Genomic DNA, 17999 nt, shown 5'->3' with positions numbered 1-17999 from the left:
CATGTCCCCTTTTTCCACCAGAGGATTTAGCAATTCCCTCAAGTCAGACGTTGGGTGTTCCCCCTTCACATTATCACACCCCTTTCCCCAAAGCATACCAATCAGGTGTCCTAATGCCCTCACTTCTGGAACACAGGGGCAGTGGGACCTTCCCCCTCACCACCTTGTACAAGTAACGTCTGCCCATAGGCAAGCAAATATTGGGGCTCTGTACATGGCACTTCTGTGGCAGTGACAATTAACAAAGATTGGGATTCTAAATTACAATAGATAGAATGTTAACTTAAGTTATAAGGTGGCTGTCTCAATAAGAATATCATTCCAGCATTGAATTCTCATAGTACTCATTATAAACTGACGTATGTTCAATTTTTTTTTATGGTTATACAAAATAATAGTTTCCAAAAAGGAGAGTTCTTACAGGACCAGAGTCACATGGAGAAACTGTCTCTATTGTTGAAGAAATGGTAATTCCTGGTTATTCAAAAGGTATCTTGTATTAATCCTGTTTGTATATATCATATCTGTAATAACCCACTCCCACTTGGTACAATAGACCTCTTTATAGCTTCATGGCTGCATTGCTATGGGGCCTTACCATTCCATTCATACAACACAAATCCATGCGCATCCATACACCAATAATTATTTTCTCTGATAAATTTCTCTCCAAGATTTATCTATAGACTAACAGTCAGGCCGGAAGTGCAGATGAATAATTTACAGTCCCTTAAACATGTACATACAGTATTTATCCCCCATACATACACGCAGGTACACTTCTCACACAGTCATTCACAGTATATCACTACATTTATTCTGTTTAGGTCACCTGGCAGCATATCTATAGTGAAATTTGGGCATTAAAGTCACATACAGTATGTACAATGGCCCTCATTCAGAGCCGTACGCTCTGAGCAGAGCGCACGCTCTGAATGAGGGCCGGCCTCCATGAAAATGGAGCGTCCTTCTGGACGCTCGTATAGCTGTGGGTCACCACCCACAGGCTATACGAGCGTGCATTTTGATGGCCGCGATGGTCGAGACCATCGCGACCATCGAAATTGCGAGCCGGAGCCTGCGGTTGAGGTTTTCAACCGCAGGCTCCGGAGTGATTTTGGCTCTATCAGAGCCAAAATCACTCCCACTGACATCACTAGTGACAGCACGCCCCCTTTGATCGGACACAACGAGCAAAGGACTTTCCTTCGCTCGTCGCGTCTGGCGCATGCGCACGACGGAGCTCCCTCCGTCATGCGCATGCTTAGTCCAGAACATCGACCCACTTGCGAGCGGACAGCCGCTCGCGAGTGGGTCTGAATCAGGCCCAATGTTTGTTTTGGATTACTGGGGAATTCATAGGTAATGGGAGCCAACGCAGATATGACTAATTTTTATATATTTGAAGCAAATGAATGTAGCTGGAAATTCATTTTTTAGTGATGGTAAAATTATTTAGTTTTGCATGTTGGAATGTGATATATATTTGGGCGTGTTCTGGGGATGTCATGGACATTATAGTTAGCAAGTTTTGGGATGTTTGTTGTGAATAGCCATGGTTTGTGCCTGAGATGGAGTGCGGCACTGGTGTGAGTTGTGATTTGTATGGGTTTGCGCGCAGTCTTGGAGGATAGGGATCTGTGTGATGTGTGGAGTTTCTGGGCACACACATGCAGTGCAGAGGTTTGTGGCTTGTTTGTGCTAACATGATCTTGGTTTTCTGTGTATGTGATTGTATGTGCTCATCTGTGTGGAGTCTGTATGTACTTCTGAGGGTTTCCTTGTAAATACAGCAGTTCGTGGATTTGTTTTAGGTTAGGGAGTTCAGTTCTGAGTGTGATTCGAGGGGTTGCGGAGATGTGCATGGTGCGGTGTTTGGGATGGTCCGGTTGCTTGATGTATCTTGTCAGGGAGGTGGGGGCGGTTGTGGGCCCTGTGAGAGGTTTGGTTTATGTGAAGCTTTGATTGCTGTACACATGTGGTGTAGCAAGAATGACCCGGTGTCTGGGGTCTGTGGTGATGCAGGATATCTGAGATGTAGCGGTGAAAGCACTTATTGTTGTTATATAGGATATTCTGTTGTTTCAGTTCTAACCCTGACTTCCTATAGAGGCATGTCTGTCATAGAATACACTCATAATATAGTGCAGTTAAGTCAAGGATAGACTGTTGTTAGTAATTGATAATATGAACCTGATTTAAGTATGAGGGCAAAAATAGCTAGAAGATCATTTAGAATATCTGAAATATCACGGGTCTCGTAATTTTTTTTGATGTGATGAATATTGTGGTAATTAGCAATTATAATTTTTTATTATTGGAGGCATTCTATTGTTATGCACATTTTTGAACAGGCTCAGATACTTGGATGTTTTTTTATATATATCAAAGGTGTGTGATATCTGGATAAAAGGCTCGGTCAAAGGGTGGAGTCGCGTAGGTCGCTCCTACGGATTTCTGGTTGGGACGCATCATGTGTAACAGCTGGGACTCTCTGTCTAGCTACAATGGTAGAAGGCATAACATAGATAACAGATTCTTGAGAATATCTGAGGAAGTTATGGGTTTTGTATTCAACGTGGCTGGAATTGTGGTTATTAACAATTGTTTTTTTATCGTTGAAGGTATTCTGTTATTTAAAAATGTCTTTAAAAGGTTACTTGCTTTGGCGACGCAGTAAGAACTATGGGCCTGATTCAGAGCCGGACGCAATTTGCGGACGGTCGTTCAGGAAAAGGGGGTGGCTATTCAAATGAACCGTTCGCTCTTTGCGGTCTGTTCACGCCTCTATGTCTGAACGAGCGAACAAAACTTGCGGTCGTTTTTTGGATAACTACACCCCCTGGCCGCTCGCATCCTACGTCATGTCCGCTATTTATTAGATGAATCGAGTACATCGGACGGCGTATGAACTGCTCGCTATTCTTGTGGTTGGTGTTTCCTACCACAATCTTGCGAGCAGTTCTGACTATAAAATAACCCAGTGACGTGGTCAATGATGCTGCTGTATTAATTATGCACACCCATAAAACGCCCGTTTTGACCTTTAAGCACGCCTGCGTTCTGATCTCCACTCCCCCGTTTTCAAGCACCTTCCCCTGTTACCACCCACATATGCCTCTTTCTGTCACTCAAATTATCAGGCTTTCGCTATTTAGTGAACAAACGAATTTCGGCCGCAATGACTGGTTCGCGCATGCGTATTATGATCCGTACGCATGCGCAGTTGGGCAAACATCGCTCGGAACGAACGAGCAGCCGCTTATGAGCGGTTCTGAATTAGGCCCTATGAGCAGACCATGTGCAATGGTTGCCTGGTAACAACGATTTTGTCGGGGTCAGAAAACCAGGTTTGTAAGACGAGATCACCAGTCCTGTAAGCAGTAGCAGGCTGGGCCGGGGGGCAGGGTGCCATGTGCCCCCCGGGCCGCAGCGTCATGCGGGCCGCGGGCCGGTGCAGTCTGTGTCACTGTGACACAGACTGCACAGCATGTGTAGCGCTGACCGGACGGAGTCGGCAGCTGCGTGTTTGCTGTAATCAGCAGTCGCTGAGAGTCTGTCAGACTCTCATCGGCTGCCGCTGCTCCCACTGCGGGAGCCATCTTCTGGCTCCCGCAGTGGGTAATGGGAGAGCCGTCATCATGACGACGTCTCTCCCATAATGCAAAGCGGCCAGAGGAGCCGGTGGAAGCGTCGGGACCAGGAGCGGGAGTTTCAGGTTAGTGGTTTTTTTTTATTTTTTTATTAAGTCTCTCTCTACTGGGGGCACTACCAAGGGGGGGATTACTATGGGGGCACTACCAGGGGGCAGGGATTACTATGTGGGCACTACCAGGGGGGGGATTTCTATGGTGGCACTACCAGGGGGGATTACTACTGGGGGCACTACCAGGGGGTGGATTACTACTGGGGGCACTACAAGGGGGGGACTACTACTACTGGGGGCACTACAAGGGGGGGGACTACTACTACTGGGGGAACTACAAGGGGGGACTACTACTACTACTGGGGGCACTACAAGGGGGGGCTACTACTGGGGGCACTACAAGGGGAGGGGACTACTACTAGGGGCACTGCATAGGGGGGAGGGGACTACTACTAGGGGCACTACATAGGGGGAGGGGACTACCACTGGGGGCACTGCGAGGGACCACTGCTGGGGGCTCTATATAAAGGGCAATACTGGGGGTACTGCATAGGGGGGAGACTACAACTGGGGCCACTATTTAAGGGACATTGCATAAGGGTTACCACTATTGGGGGCACTGCATGGGGGGATGGACTGCTACTGGGGGCACTGCATTGGGGGTACCACTATTTTGGGCACTATATAAGGGGCTTACTACTGGGGGCACAAGGGGCACTGAACAGGGGGATCACTACTGGGGACACTACTGGAGGCCTGCATAAGGGTGTTATCTCCTGTGGCACACGGGGGCACTGCATATGGGCACTACGACAGGGGGCTGCCCCTAATCTTTATTTTTACCTTACATTAATCCCATATGGACCCGCCTCCTCCCTGAAACACTTGAGGGGGGGCGGCGCCGTAGCACGCACGTTCTTCGGGGACCCTGGCTACACGCTACTCCTCTGCCAGGGCCGCCTGCATGCATTTGCCCCCCAGGCTAAAAGTTGCCAGCCAGCCCCTGCCTGTAAGGGCTGAGGACATATCCATGCAACAGGCAGATGGATATCACACAGATTACTAACACAGTCAATGTACATCATAACGTCACACTAAAATGTGAATTTTTCCCTAGTTTAACCAACTTGCAAAAAGAGGTACTGTATACAGTATGTGTTTAACCCATTTGTTCAGTTCTGTAACAGATATAGGTGACACCGGTGTGAAGCTTAAAATCAGGTGATGTATTGCTAAGCAGGGTGTGATTGATTGGATCATATGACAGCTTGGCAAGGAGTCCTGTAATAATCATTCTATATTTTCTGGTAAGGAGTATGGTTGAAAAGGACTGAATCACAGGTAAAAATGGATATTTTAATTTAAGATACCACAGAATATATAGGTATCTATATAGGTATATAGGTATAGGTAAACAGGTCATTTGGTAAGTATATATATATATATCTGACTGACTGCAGGAAATATGATTTGTAAATAACGATATGCATAATGTTGGACATGAGATGTTCCTTAGAAGTAGAGATATCATATGGAAAGCAGAGGTAAGGAAATCTAGGTTTGTCATTTCTGTAGTACATAAGGAAACGTCTTTATGTTTTCTGATTACAGGTGAAATTGGATTTAACTTTTATGCTTATAACAATATTTACGGTATGTGCCATTGTTCTAAAGATTGTGTACAGGTAAAAGTATAATATTGTGTATCGGAGAGAAGGGGATTCTAAAATTGCATAGTGCTGATAAGTAAGTATTGCAACCCCTGACCAAGGAATTGGAAGATGGATGTACAAGGTTTGGTTTGTAGGATAGTGAAAAAAATGAATAAACTGAAAGTAAGGTGTATGTCCCATGAGGCGGTGTGTATGTCCCATGAGGTGGTGTGTGTGTGTATGTCCCATGAGGTGGTGTGTGTGTGTATGTCCCATGAGGCGGTGTGTGTGTGTATGTCCCATGAGGCGGTGTGTGTGTGTATGTCCCATGAGGCGGTGTGTGTGTGTATGTCCCATGAGGCGGTGTGTGTGTGTATGTCCCATGAGGCGGTGTGTGTGTATGTCCCATGAGGCGGTGTGTGTGTGTATGTCCCATGAGGCGGTGTGTGTGTGTATGTCCCATGAGGCGGTGTGTGTGTACGTCCCATGAGGTGGTGTGTGTGTACGTCCCATGAGGTGGTGTGTGTGTGTGTATGTCCCATGAGGTGGTGTGTGTGTATGTCCCATGAGGTGGTGTGTGTGTATGTCCCATGAGGCGGTGTGTGTGTTTAATGACATCGAGGCTGTTGTAGGTGGTGGCAGTTCATGTGGAATGGTTTTGGAGATCTCCAGTGATTGTTGGTAGCGGATGCAGAGGTGATGTCTTTGTGTGTGTATGTCTCTGTAAAGCCTAGTTAAAGTGTGATGTAGGTATTATGGATAACCAAAGGGTGGAAGTTTCATCCACCAGAACAGGAGGATTGTCATAGATCATAAAGATATGGATCTGCAGCGGAATGTAAGTTTTCTTCTCAAAAACACCTGTTGTAATTTGATATTTTACCTCTTGTGACCAGGAGGGACACCCACAGGTCCTAGGAGGAGGAGATTTTCATAAAAAAAAGTGAGAAAGGAAAAGGCATTGTAGGATCTTCACTGCCACCTAGTGGAGAAAACTAGGTAAAGTTGAGTCTGTAAACACCCGTCAATGTCACTAGGTTATGTTTTGTTTGTGGAAACTCCAATATGGAGCCGACAAAATTCAAAATTGTCACAGTGGGGATGGGGTGGGACCACTAACACTCGTAGAATCTGTTTTCATCCATGCAGGCAAATCAAGTCAATAGCAGGATATCTGAAGACTGCAGACGGATCGGGTCAAGACACCAGATTGAGTAGTAAAGATGGAGACATTCTAGAGGACTGATATCTCAAATTTCCTATTCTAGATGCTGACAAGGCCCAGCTGCGGACATATGATGTTCCTGATACATGACGAGTATAACCGGACGAGACACAGATTGGAAGAATCAGGATCCAGATCATCCAGGAGCATACTCTCACCCCATTGGGCGAAGAACAATCAGAAGTTTTTTCTATTTTTAGAACTGTGAAAAATGACATTGTTATGATTTTCTCCAAATTGAGTTTTCTCTATTACCACCTGTATGATCAACCCACAGCAACACATACCCTAAGGAAGGATTGCATTACAACCCCGACATTGAATGTGCCTACAGATAATAATATGTGAACAGGCAAAGTCATGTATCATAGTAATTATTGTAAATGTTCCTTTAAACATCCTAGATAATGTAGTCTCATTTCCCCAGACCTGCTTTATAGGTTCGATGAGATCCCACATCCTGCCCATGATCCCGTATAGATCCGCTGAGCGCAAATAAGGGTTGCTCTACCCTCTTGAACCACATTATTAACAGTTCAATGACCTAACTGTGTCATACCGTATAGGACATTAGATATTATTATGCATTACTAACTAGGATAAAATTGTGATAGCGTCTTGTTTGCAATCAAAGGGTGGGCTGTCGAAGTCTAATAATTGCATGCGACCGCAATTCGGATGATTTGGACGTCTGCTGTCCGATTTATATTGGTACAATCCATGACGCACCATTGCGTTCGCACGCACCCAGTGTGCGCACATATCGACACATTCTCACAACACTAAATAAGCGAATAATATACAACACTCTCATACTGATAAACACAATATGCATGCAGGGTTTGGTGAGTGATGGGAAGCAGCTTCTGTATACATGTCTGAGAAAAGTAATTAAATACACCAGGATACTGCGAGTGTTTTGCATGTAGATTGAGAAGCCCCGCATGCGGACAGGTATGGCTGTGGTAATTGAAATGTAACTCAGACATTGATATTCACAGTTGAATTTGTCTGAGTGACAAGTCGGAAACAATGGTCGGCGGTTTGCATAAGAAGTACTGACAAGTGTATTCTGAATGGGCAGAGGAAAACTTTTGAATTAGCTATCAGATGACTTAGAATCAAGCAACTTAGAATTTGGTTCAAGCTATGTTAAATAGATAAAGCGAGGGATATATATATATATATATATATATATATATATAAATATTAGGGGTGTGCACCGGCCACTTTTCGTGTTTTGTGTTTTGGTTTTGGATCTGGATCTTTCTTCGTGTTTTGGATCTGGATTGGTTTTGCCAAAACCACCCTTCCGTGTTTTGGGTTCTGGGTTTTGTGTTTTGGATCTGTATTTTTTTTAAAAAAAGCATAAAAACAGCTAAAATCACATAATTTGTGGGTTTTTCTGCTCCTATGCTATTATTAACCTCAATAACCTTAATTTCCACTAATTTCCAGTCTATTCTGAACACCTCACACCTCACAATAGTGTTTTTATATCCAAAAGGTTGCACCGAGGTAGCTGGATGACTATGCTAAGAGATACGAGTGGGCGGCACAAACACGTGGTCCATCTAGGAGTGACACTGCAGTGGCAGACAGGATGGCAGTTTGAAAAACTAAGCCCCAAACAGTACATAATTCAAATAAAAAAAAGAGGTCCAAGATGGAATTGTCCTTGGGCCCCCCCACCCACCCTTATGTTGTATAAACAGGACATGCACACTTTAACAAACCAAACATTTCAGCGCCAGGGTCTGCCACATGACTGTGGCTGAAATGATTGGTTCGTTTGGGCCCGCACAAAACAAGCTGGCAATTAATCTGTCCCTGCACAAACTGGCTCTACGGAGGCAAGATGTCGTCCTCATCCTCCTCATCCACCGATTCCTCACCCTCTTCAGTGTTGTGTACATCCTCATCCCCACAGAGTATTAATTCGTCCCCGCTGGAATCCACAACCACAGGTCCCTCTGTACGTTCTGGAGGCTGGTCTCCCTGGAAGAGTTGATAATTAATTTTATGAACATCATCTTCTCCACATTTTGTGGAAGCAACCTCCTACGCCTTTCGCTGACAAGGTTCCCGGCTGCACTAAACACTCTTTCGGAGTACACACTGGAGGGGGGGCAACTCAGGTAAAATAGAGCCAGTTTGTATAGGGACCTCCAAATTGCTTCTTTTTCCTGCCAGTACAGGTACGGACTGTCTGACATGCCTACTTGGATGCTGTCGACGATGTAATCCTTTAACAGACAGACGCACGCTTGTCGCTGCTGCTTTGAGGATGCAGCCCACACAATTCACAAAGACAGAAAAAAAAAGAAGAATTTTTTTATTGTTTGTGGAGCGCACTTTGAGGGTTACACCACCCTTTAACAGACAGACGCACGCTTGTCGCTGCTGCTTTAAGGATGCAGGTGCGGCTACAAAGACAGAAAAAAAAGAAGAATATTTTTATTGTTTGTGGAGCACACTTTGAGGGTGTCACCACCCTTTAACAGACAGACGCATGCTTGTCGCTGCTGCTTTAAGGATGCAGGTGCGGCTACAGCCCACACATTTCACAAAGACAGAAAAAAAAAGAAGAATATTTTTATTGTTTGTGGAGCGCACTTTGAGGGTTACACCACCCTTTAACAGACAGACGCACGCTTGTCGCTGCTGCTTTGAGGACAGTATCATATGAAGTGACAGTAGACTTGTCAGAAATTGTTGGCACGTCCTTCAGTCCGGACCAGATGTCCAAACTGGCCCTTGACTTATGACACAGGCGCACGCTTGGCGCTGCTACTGTGTTGATGCACGTGTGGCTACATCACACACAAGTCACAAACACATAAAAAAATAGTTTTTTATTTTTTGGAGCACTTTGAGGGTTACACCACCCTTTAACAGACAGACGTACGCTTGTCGCTGCTGCTTTGAGGATGCAGGTGCGGCTACAGCCCACACATTTCACAAAGACAGAAAAAAAAAGAAGAATATTTTTATTGTTTGTGGAGCGCACTTTGAGGGTTACACCACCCTTTAACAGACAGACGCACGCTTGTCGCTGCTGCTTTGAGGATGCAAGTGCGACTACAGCCCACACAATTCACAAAGACAGAAAAAAAAGAAGAATATTTTTATTGTTTGTGGAGCGCACTTTGAGGGTTACACCACCCTTTAACAGACAGACGCATGCTTGTCGCTGCTGCTTTGAGGATGCAAGTGCCGCTACAGCCCACACAATTCACAAAGACAGAAATAAAAAGAAGAATTTTTTTATTGTTTGTGGAGCGCACTTTGAGAGTTACACCACCCTTTAACAGACAGATGCATGCTTGTCGCTGCTGCTTTGAGGATGCAAGTGCGGCTACAGCCCACACAATTCACAAAGACAGAAAAAAAAAGAAGAATTTTGTTATTGTTTGTGGAGCACACTTTGAGGGTTACACCACCCTTTAACAGACAGACGCACGCTTGTCGCTGCTGCTTTGAGGATGCAGGTGCGGCTACAGCCAACACATTTCACAAAGAGAAAAAAAAAGAAGAATTTTTTTATTGTTTGTGGAGCGCACTTTGAGGGTTACACCACCCTTTAACAGACAGACGCATGGTTGTCGCTGCTGCTTTGAGGATGCAGGTGGAATCTAGACGGGATTTGGAACCGGGGACACACTACCTCCATCAATTGTCTAAATCCCACTGCACTAATGGCGGATACCGGACGCATGTCTAACACCAACATAGCAGTCAAGGCCTCAGTTATACGTTTTGCTTCAGGATAACTGCTGTCGTACTTCATCCTCATCGCTAGGGACTGTTGGAGGGTCAATTGTTTAGTAAAAGTAGTGGTGTTCCTACTTCCTCTCTGGGATGATGAACAACTCCCAGCAGCAGCAACAGCACTAGGAGGAAGTGGTTCTTGATCTTTCCCTATTTTATATTTTTCAGAGAAAGTTTGGTCCTCCATTTATGTTTTATTGATATATATACGTGCGGCTAAAGCGCACACAAACACAGAAATTTTTTTTTTATTTTTGCTGGAGAGAAGTGCACTTTGTGGGTTACACCACCCTTTAAGAAATGAGCCAGCCGGCTCTTTACTTATGGGACACAGGCGCACGCTTGGCGCTCTCCTTTGTTGATGCACGTGTAGCCACAGTGCACACAATTCACAAACACAGAAAATATTTTTTTATTTGGTTTGGAGTGTACTTTGGGGGTTACAGCACCCTTTAACAGTCAAGCCAGCCAGCCCTTTACTTATGACACAGGCACATGCTTGGCACTACTTTGTTGATGCACGTGCTGCTACTGCGCACACAATTCACAAACACAGAAAATATTTTTTTATTTGGTTTGGAGTGTACTTTGGGGGTTATAGCACCCTTTAACGGTCAAGCCAGCCGGCTCTTTACTTATGACACAGGCGCACGCTTGGCACTACTTTGTTGATGCACGTGCGGCTACTGCTCACACAATTCACAAACACAGAAAATATTTTTTTATTTGGTTTGGACTGGAGTGTACTTTGGGGGTTACAGCACCCTTTAACGGTCAAGCCAGCCGGCCCTTTACTTATGACACAGGCGCACGCTTGGCACTACTTTGTTGATGCACATGCGGCTACTGCGCACACAATTCACAAACACAGAAAATATTTTTTTATTTGGTTTGGAGTGTACTTTGGGGGTTACAGCACCCTTTAATGGTCAAGCCAGCTGGCCCTTTACTCATGACACAGGCGCACGCTTGGCACTACTTTGTTGATGCACGTGCGGCTACTGTGCACACATTTCACAAACACAGAAAAAATATTATTTTTTTAGCACTTGGGGGGAGCACCCCTGATGGACAGAGCACCCCCTGGACAACACTACAGCACCCCTTTAGGACTGGGACACTGCACAGGACTTTGGAGTGGACACAGCCCCTATGGACAACTGACTGCACAACACAGTGCAGCCAGCCCCTATGGACTTTGAAGTGGTGGACACAGCCCCTATTAACAACAGCAGCACAGCACAACACAGCCAGCCCCTATGGACTTTGAAGTAGTGGACACAGGCCCTATGGACAACAGCAGCACATCGCAGTACAACACTACTCTGCACTACACTACACTACACTACACAGCCCAGCCAGCCCTAACTCCCACCCTCCCTCTTCACTGTCCACATCCGAGTGAGAAAATGGCACCGACGCGGGTACCTTATATAGGATCCAAAACCCGCGAGACCCGGAAGGCGGGATGATGACGTTTTGCCTCGATTTCAGATCCAAGTCATGTGGGAAAAGTCGAGCCTGACTCGGATCTTCCTCGGATCGGGGGGGCTTGGCGGGTTTCGGATTTCAGAAATCCGAACCCGCTCACCCCTAATATATATATATATATATATTAAATCCATCACAAATATCCTAAATTGCATAACACACACATAGACTTACATACATAGATACACACGTTAAATAAAACATATAAATACATCAAAGCACAAAACACATAAACGCACCACACATATTAGCGAAACTACGCAATATTCTTACACTTACACATTGCACACTTACATAAAAAGGTTCCCTAGCATTAAGGTTCATATTCAAGGTTTTATCCATTATTAATTATATAATGAAGCGACTGTATTTAATATTTAAGGTTTAGTACATGATAAGCAGACCATGTTTGGTACCAATCTCAAACTCTGTTTATTTGCAGGTTTCCGGTTCTATCGGCAAGGAGATCACAGCAGGCATTCACAAGATATGAATTATAGGTCAGAATGTATCTCTGTATGTAGCTTTTCTTTATTAGTTCTTCAGAGGGAACCTACACAAAGAAGCAGTTGGAAAGCTGATCCACAAGCTGTGATGACACCATATGAACTAACCAATAAACAGAGTGACCTGAAGCAAGAACCAATGAGCATCTGTTATTCTGTGCCTTTGTTGTCTCTGAAACCTGTACCAAATATAGGCTCCAAATATATCCCCACTCCGGTACACAAGATGGTGCATGAATTAATCTTAACAGGTGATTACAACTCAGTAGATGACCAGAATATAGACAGCTCTCCTATAATATATAGGCCTAATACACCATCCTGGTACTATAAACAATTTCTTAAGATGCTACATCAGCTTTCTGATCCTTGGAGACTTCTACATGGGCTCACCAATTGCTATCTAGGATTTACTTTTTCCTTATTTCAAACTCTTCAATGTCATGGGTACGGACATTGGAGATTCATGAAATATCAATTTTGGACCATGCCCCAGTGTCTTTAGATCTATGGCATGCTTCTTTAGCCTCTGTGGATCACCGATGGCGTTTTCCAGATTATTTAACTAAATCAGAAGAATGTCAGCAATTTTTATAAATGTCGTGGTCTAATTATAACATGGAACATTGGCAGGACATTGTTTTATTTTGGAGCACTTCTAAAGCAGCTATGCAAGGCCATATTTTACAATATGTATCCAGACTCAGAAGATAATCGAAGATAATTGAAGAAACAATACCAGGAATTGCATGCTGCAGTGGTACAGGCATTCCGACAATATCAATCCAACCAATCTGCAAGCAATCGTGAGGAATACCTCAAAAATAAAAAACTTTTGGAGTCTTTTCTGTCTGCTCAGGCTAGAGCATGTAAGGAATACTCTAAGCAAATTTATTAGAAATGGGGTAATAAGTAGAGATGTGCACTGACCCCCGTGTTTTGGTTTTGGATCTGGATCTCCCCTGGTTTTGGGTCTGGATTGGTTTTGCCAAAACCTCACCTCCGTGTTTTGTTTTTCGGTTTTGGTTTTGGATCTGGATTTTTTCATAAAAAATCATAAAAACAGCTAAAATCACATAAAATGGGCCTGTTTTTATTCCTACAGTATTAGTAACCTCAATAACATTTATTTCCACTCGTTTCCAGTCAATTTTGACCACCTCACAGCTCACAATATTGATTTTTTTCATCTAGTTAAAGGGCCAAAAGGTTGCATACAGCTATCTGGTTCAAAACTGATTGATCAATAAAGTTGAGGACTGTGCAAAGATAATGGTTGGGGTACCCCTTGAGGATTGAAGAATTGATAGTTGATAGTTGGTGCAGCCACTGACTGAAATAAGAGTTGATAATTGATGCAGCCCCTGGCTGAAGAATTGATAATTGTGCAGCCCCGGGCTGGCTAAAGGATTGATTAATGCAGCCCCTGGATGAAGAATTGATAATTGGTGCAGCCCCTGGCTGAAGAATTGATAATTGGTGATGCAGCCCCTGGCGGAAAAATTGATAATTGGTGGTGCAGCCCCTGGCTGAAGAATCGATAATTGGTGCAGCCCCTGGCTGGCTGAAGAATTAATAGTTGATAGTTAATTGTTGATGCAGCCTCCGGGCTCAGTAGTAGTGGAATACAGAGCTATGATTAGTCCTGCAAAAGCCTTGAGGCCTGGAACTCTTGGCAAGTTGTGGCCATTACAGCCTTGAGGGCTGGTGAGGAGTAACGAAAGCTGGCCTTTGGGCCATGAAGCAGGATGCTGCCTTTGGACCATGTAGCAGCCTTCAGGGCTGAGAACCCTTGGCTGAATGTCACTGTTGTGCCACTTGTACCATCGGGTTGACACAACAAGCAGCAATTGGTTCAGAATTTTCTATAAAGAAAATGAAAGGGGCATGCAGGATATGCTGTCTGTGGCCAATACAATTTCTGGACATTCATAAACCATAACATTAAAATGTCAGGCAGCAATGCCCCAACCAGCACATAATGGAAAGGAAAAAGGTGCTAGATGGAATTGTCCTTCGGCCCTCCAACCCACCCTTATGCTGTATATATGAAACAGGACATTCACATTTTAACAAACCAATCACTTCAGGGACAGGGACTGCTACTTGTGGCTGAAATGATTGGTTTGTTTGGACCCCCCACAAAACAAGCTGCCAATGCACAGTGGACATTGGTGGCAATGATCCCATACACAAACTGGCTTTAGAACACATTAGATTATTAGAAGTCATCATCATCATCGTCATCCACATCAGTGTGTGCATCCTCTTCTTCACACAATATGAATTCATCCTCATTGGAATCCACCATTACAGACGCATCTGTATTTTTTGGACATAATTGCTGGTAAATGTCTTCCTCATGGAATTTGTAAATCATTTTGATGAACATCATCTTTTCCACATTTTTGGGAAGTAACCTCTTACGACGATCACTGACAAGGTTCCCGGCTGTGCTGAAAACTCTTTTAGAGTACACACTGGAGGGTGGGCAACTTAAGTACAGCAAAGCCAGTTTGTGTAAGGGACTCCAAATTACCTCTTTTTCCTGCCAGTAGTGAAAGGGACTGTCTGACATGCCTATTTGGATCCTATCCCTAAAATAATCACCCACCATTCTCTGAATGGGCATTGTATCAGACAAAGTCACGGTAGACATGTCACTTATTGTAAGCAGTTCTTTCAGACCCAACCAGATGTCATTAGTTTTGCTGACTGATCTGCATCACCACTAGCAGTGGGTCTCTTAGGAAAATGTAGTTTTTTCCTGGCAGCCACAGAAACTGAAGGAGGAGATGCTGCCGTGTCATGTGCAGCTTGAGCTGACAATTTTTTCACCAACAGCTCTTTGCATCTTTTAAGATTTATGTCCATTGGAAAGAAAGACACAATGTATGACTTAAACCTAGGATCAAGTATGGTCGCCAAAAAATAGTGATCTGATTTCAAGAGATTGATGACCCTTTATCCTGGTGAAGAGAATGAAGGGGTTGATCTACAAGTCCGACACACTTAGCTGAATCACTCTGTTTCAGCTCTTCCTTCAGTTTCTCCAGCTGCTTTGCAAAAGTCTGATTAGGGGAATGACCTGACTCAAACTGGCTGTGTCTGAACTAACTTCACATGTGGCAAGTTCAAAGGGTTTGAGAACCTTGCACAACATGGAAATTATTCTCCAATGCACTTGATTTAAGTGCTTTCCCGCTCCTTTCCCTATGTCATAGGCCATAGTGTAGCCTTGGATGGTCTTTTGCTGCTCCTCCATCCGCTGAAGCATATAGAGGGTAGAATTCCACCTAGTTACTACCTCTTGCTTCAGCTGATGGCAGCACAAATTGAACAGTTCTTGCTGGTTCTGCAATCTTTGACACGCAGTTGCTGAATGTTGAAAATGTCCAGAAATCTTTTGGGCCAGTGAGAGTATCTCCTGCACACCCCTGTCATTTTTAAAAATATGTTGCACCACCAAATTAATTGTGTGGGAAAAACAAGGGATGTGTTCGAATTTGCCCACATGTAATGCTCGCACAATATTGGTGGCATTGTCAGAAATCACAAATCCCAAGGAAAGTCCAAGTGGGGTAAGCCATTTTACAATGATTTCCCTCAGTTTCTCTAAGAGGTTCTCAGCAGTATGCCTCTTACTGAAACCGGTGATACACAGAGTAGCATGCCTATGAATGAGCTGGCATTTGTTAGATGCTGCTGCTGCTGTTTGCACTGTTGGAGACAATACACCTTCCCAATGGGCTGTCACAGTCATGTAATCTTTAGTTTGCCCTGTCCCACTTGTCCACATGTCTGTGGTTAAGTGGACAGTAGGCACAATGGCATTTCGGAGGACATTAGTAAGGTTTTTTTAATGGTCTTGTACAAATTGGGAATTGCTATTTTAGAGAAGTTGGATCTAGAAGGGACATGGTAGCGGGGACACAGGACCTCTATTAACTGTGTAAAACCCACTGCATTAATGGCAGATACTGGATGCACATCTAATACCACCAAAGCTGTTATGGCATCAGTAATCCACTGTGCAACTGGGTGTCTGTTGTCATACTTGCTCACCATTGCAAAGGATTGTTTGAAAGTCAATTATTTGGTTAAACTAAAAGATGTCTTCTTCTTGGTCCCCTTCTGGGATGAAGATCCACTCACAGCAGCAGCAGCAACAGGCGCAACACTCAAGGATCCTTCGGAGGAACCACAGATAGGAGAGGAGTCAGACTTTCTTATGAAAATGGTTGCAGAACTACTTCCAATCATGATTGGCGATGTTGATGAGGTGTTGGTGGTGGAGATTGCAGGCGCTTGGATCCAGAGAGAAGGGAGCAGCTAGCTGCCACTGGACTGATTGTTGTTACATTGTTTAGCCAAAGTTTCTGAATTTGAAAAACCCTTTTCAATTAGATGAATGCACTGCAAGTGACGTAACAGGTAGGAGGTTCCTAGATGGTTAAGGTCCTTGCCTCTACTCACTGTTACTTGGCAACGGTTACAGATGGCTTGGCAAAGGTTGTCCGGATTTGGGTGGAAATAATTCCACACATGAGCAGTGGATTTTTTGGTCCTTTGCCCAGGCATGACAACAATGGGATTTTTCCCACCATGGGCAACAACTGTTTCTTGATTTACAGTTTTTACACAAACATCCTCGGCATCAACATCCTCATCATCATCAACATCCTCAACATCCTTGTTAGCGCCAACTACAGAAATATCCTCCTCATCCTCCTGGTGCAATTCTGGAGCATCCTCGATTTCTATGTCAGCATGTTGACTTGTGCTGCTCATCCCCACATTTGCAGAGGGCACACAAATGGTGGAAGGAGGATCCTCTTCAAGTACAGTATTAGAAAGGTCAGGCTCCCACATGGCGACCGCAGACACACTTGGACTCTCCTCAGGGATTTGGGACTTTTCTGAGCACACTGCATATCCCCTAACAGTGTCAATATTTTTTATAAATACACTGCGTTTTGCACTTAGTGTGTGTCAGGACTGCAATTATTTCAGTACATAAAGATAGATTACTTTTTCCAAAGTTTCTTTGTGGTCGTTGGAGGAGCTATCCTGCTTGCTGGCATTCTTCACATACAGGGAATAGAGAGTTAAAGTGATCATCTGTTTCCAAGGTGTTGTCAGGTTGTGGGATTCCTAGATTGCTCATTATTTCCAAGCTGATTCCATTTGGGACACATGTTCTGAACTTCCTATGGATCACAGACCTCTAGTATAAAGCCTGTTACTAACTGTGTCTCAGTGTCTGTGCAACGTTACTTTCAGGTCTTTCTTGAACTCCTGCCAGATCCCTGCTGTGCCTGTGGGTTGCTGTGGACTTTGCTATATCTATGCTCATGTTCCAGCTAAACTTCTGATGCCAGTTTCCAGCCACACTACAGAGCTCAGCATAGCCATTGCCTAAGTATTGTTTTCTGCTCCACTGCTGTGGTTTCACCTTTTGCTGCACTATTTACTTTGCCTGTTGTCTCTTACTCCTGTGGACATCAAACCCATCTTCATTACAGTTGTCAACTTCACCGTTACATTTATCATCACTGCATCGTGGGGCTCAACCCCGCTCTGGATTCTAGTCACACCGCAGGGCTCAACCCTGTTCTGGAACCACACTGCTTCACAGGGCTCAACCCTGCTTCAACCTTATCACATCACAGGGCTCAACCCTGCTCTGACCTCAACGCATAACAGGG

Source organism: Taudactylus pleione, unplaced genomic scaffold (assembly GCF_031769625.1).
Source record: "Taudactylus pleione unplaced genomic scaffold, aTauple2 ptg001536l, whole genome shotgun sequence".
NCBI classification, from domain to species: domain Eukaryota; kingdom Metazoa; phylum Chordata; class Amphibia; order Anura; family Myobatrachidae; genus Taudactylus; species Taudactylus pleione.
Note: the sequence above shows the minus strand (reverse complement) of the source record.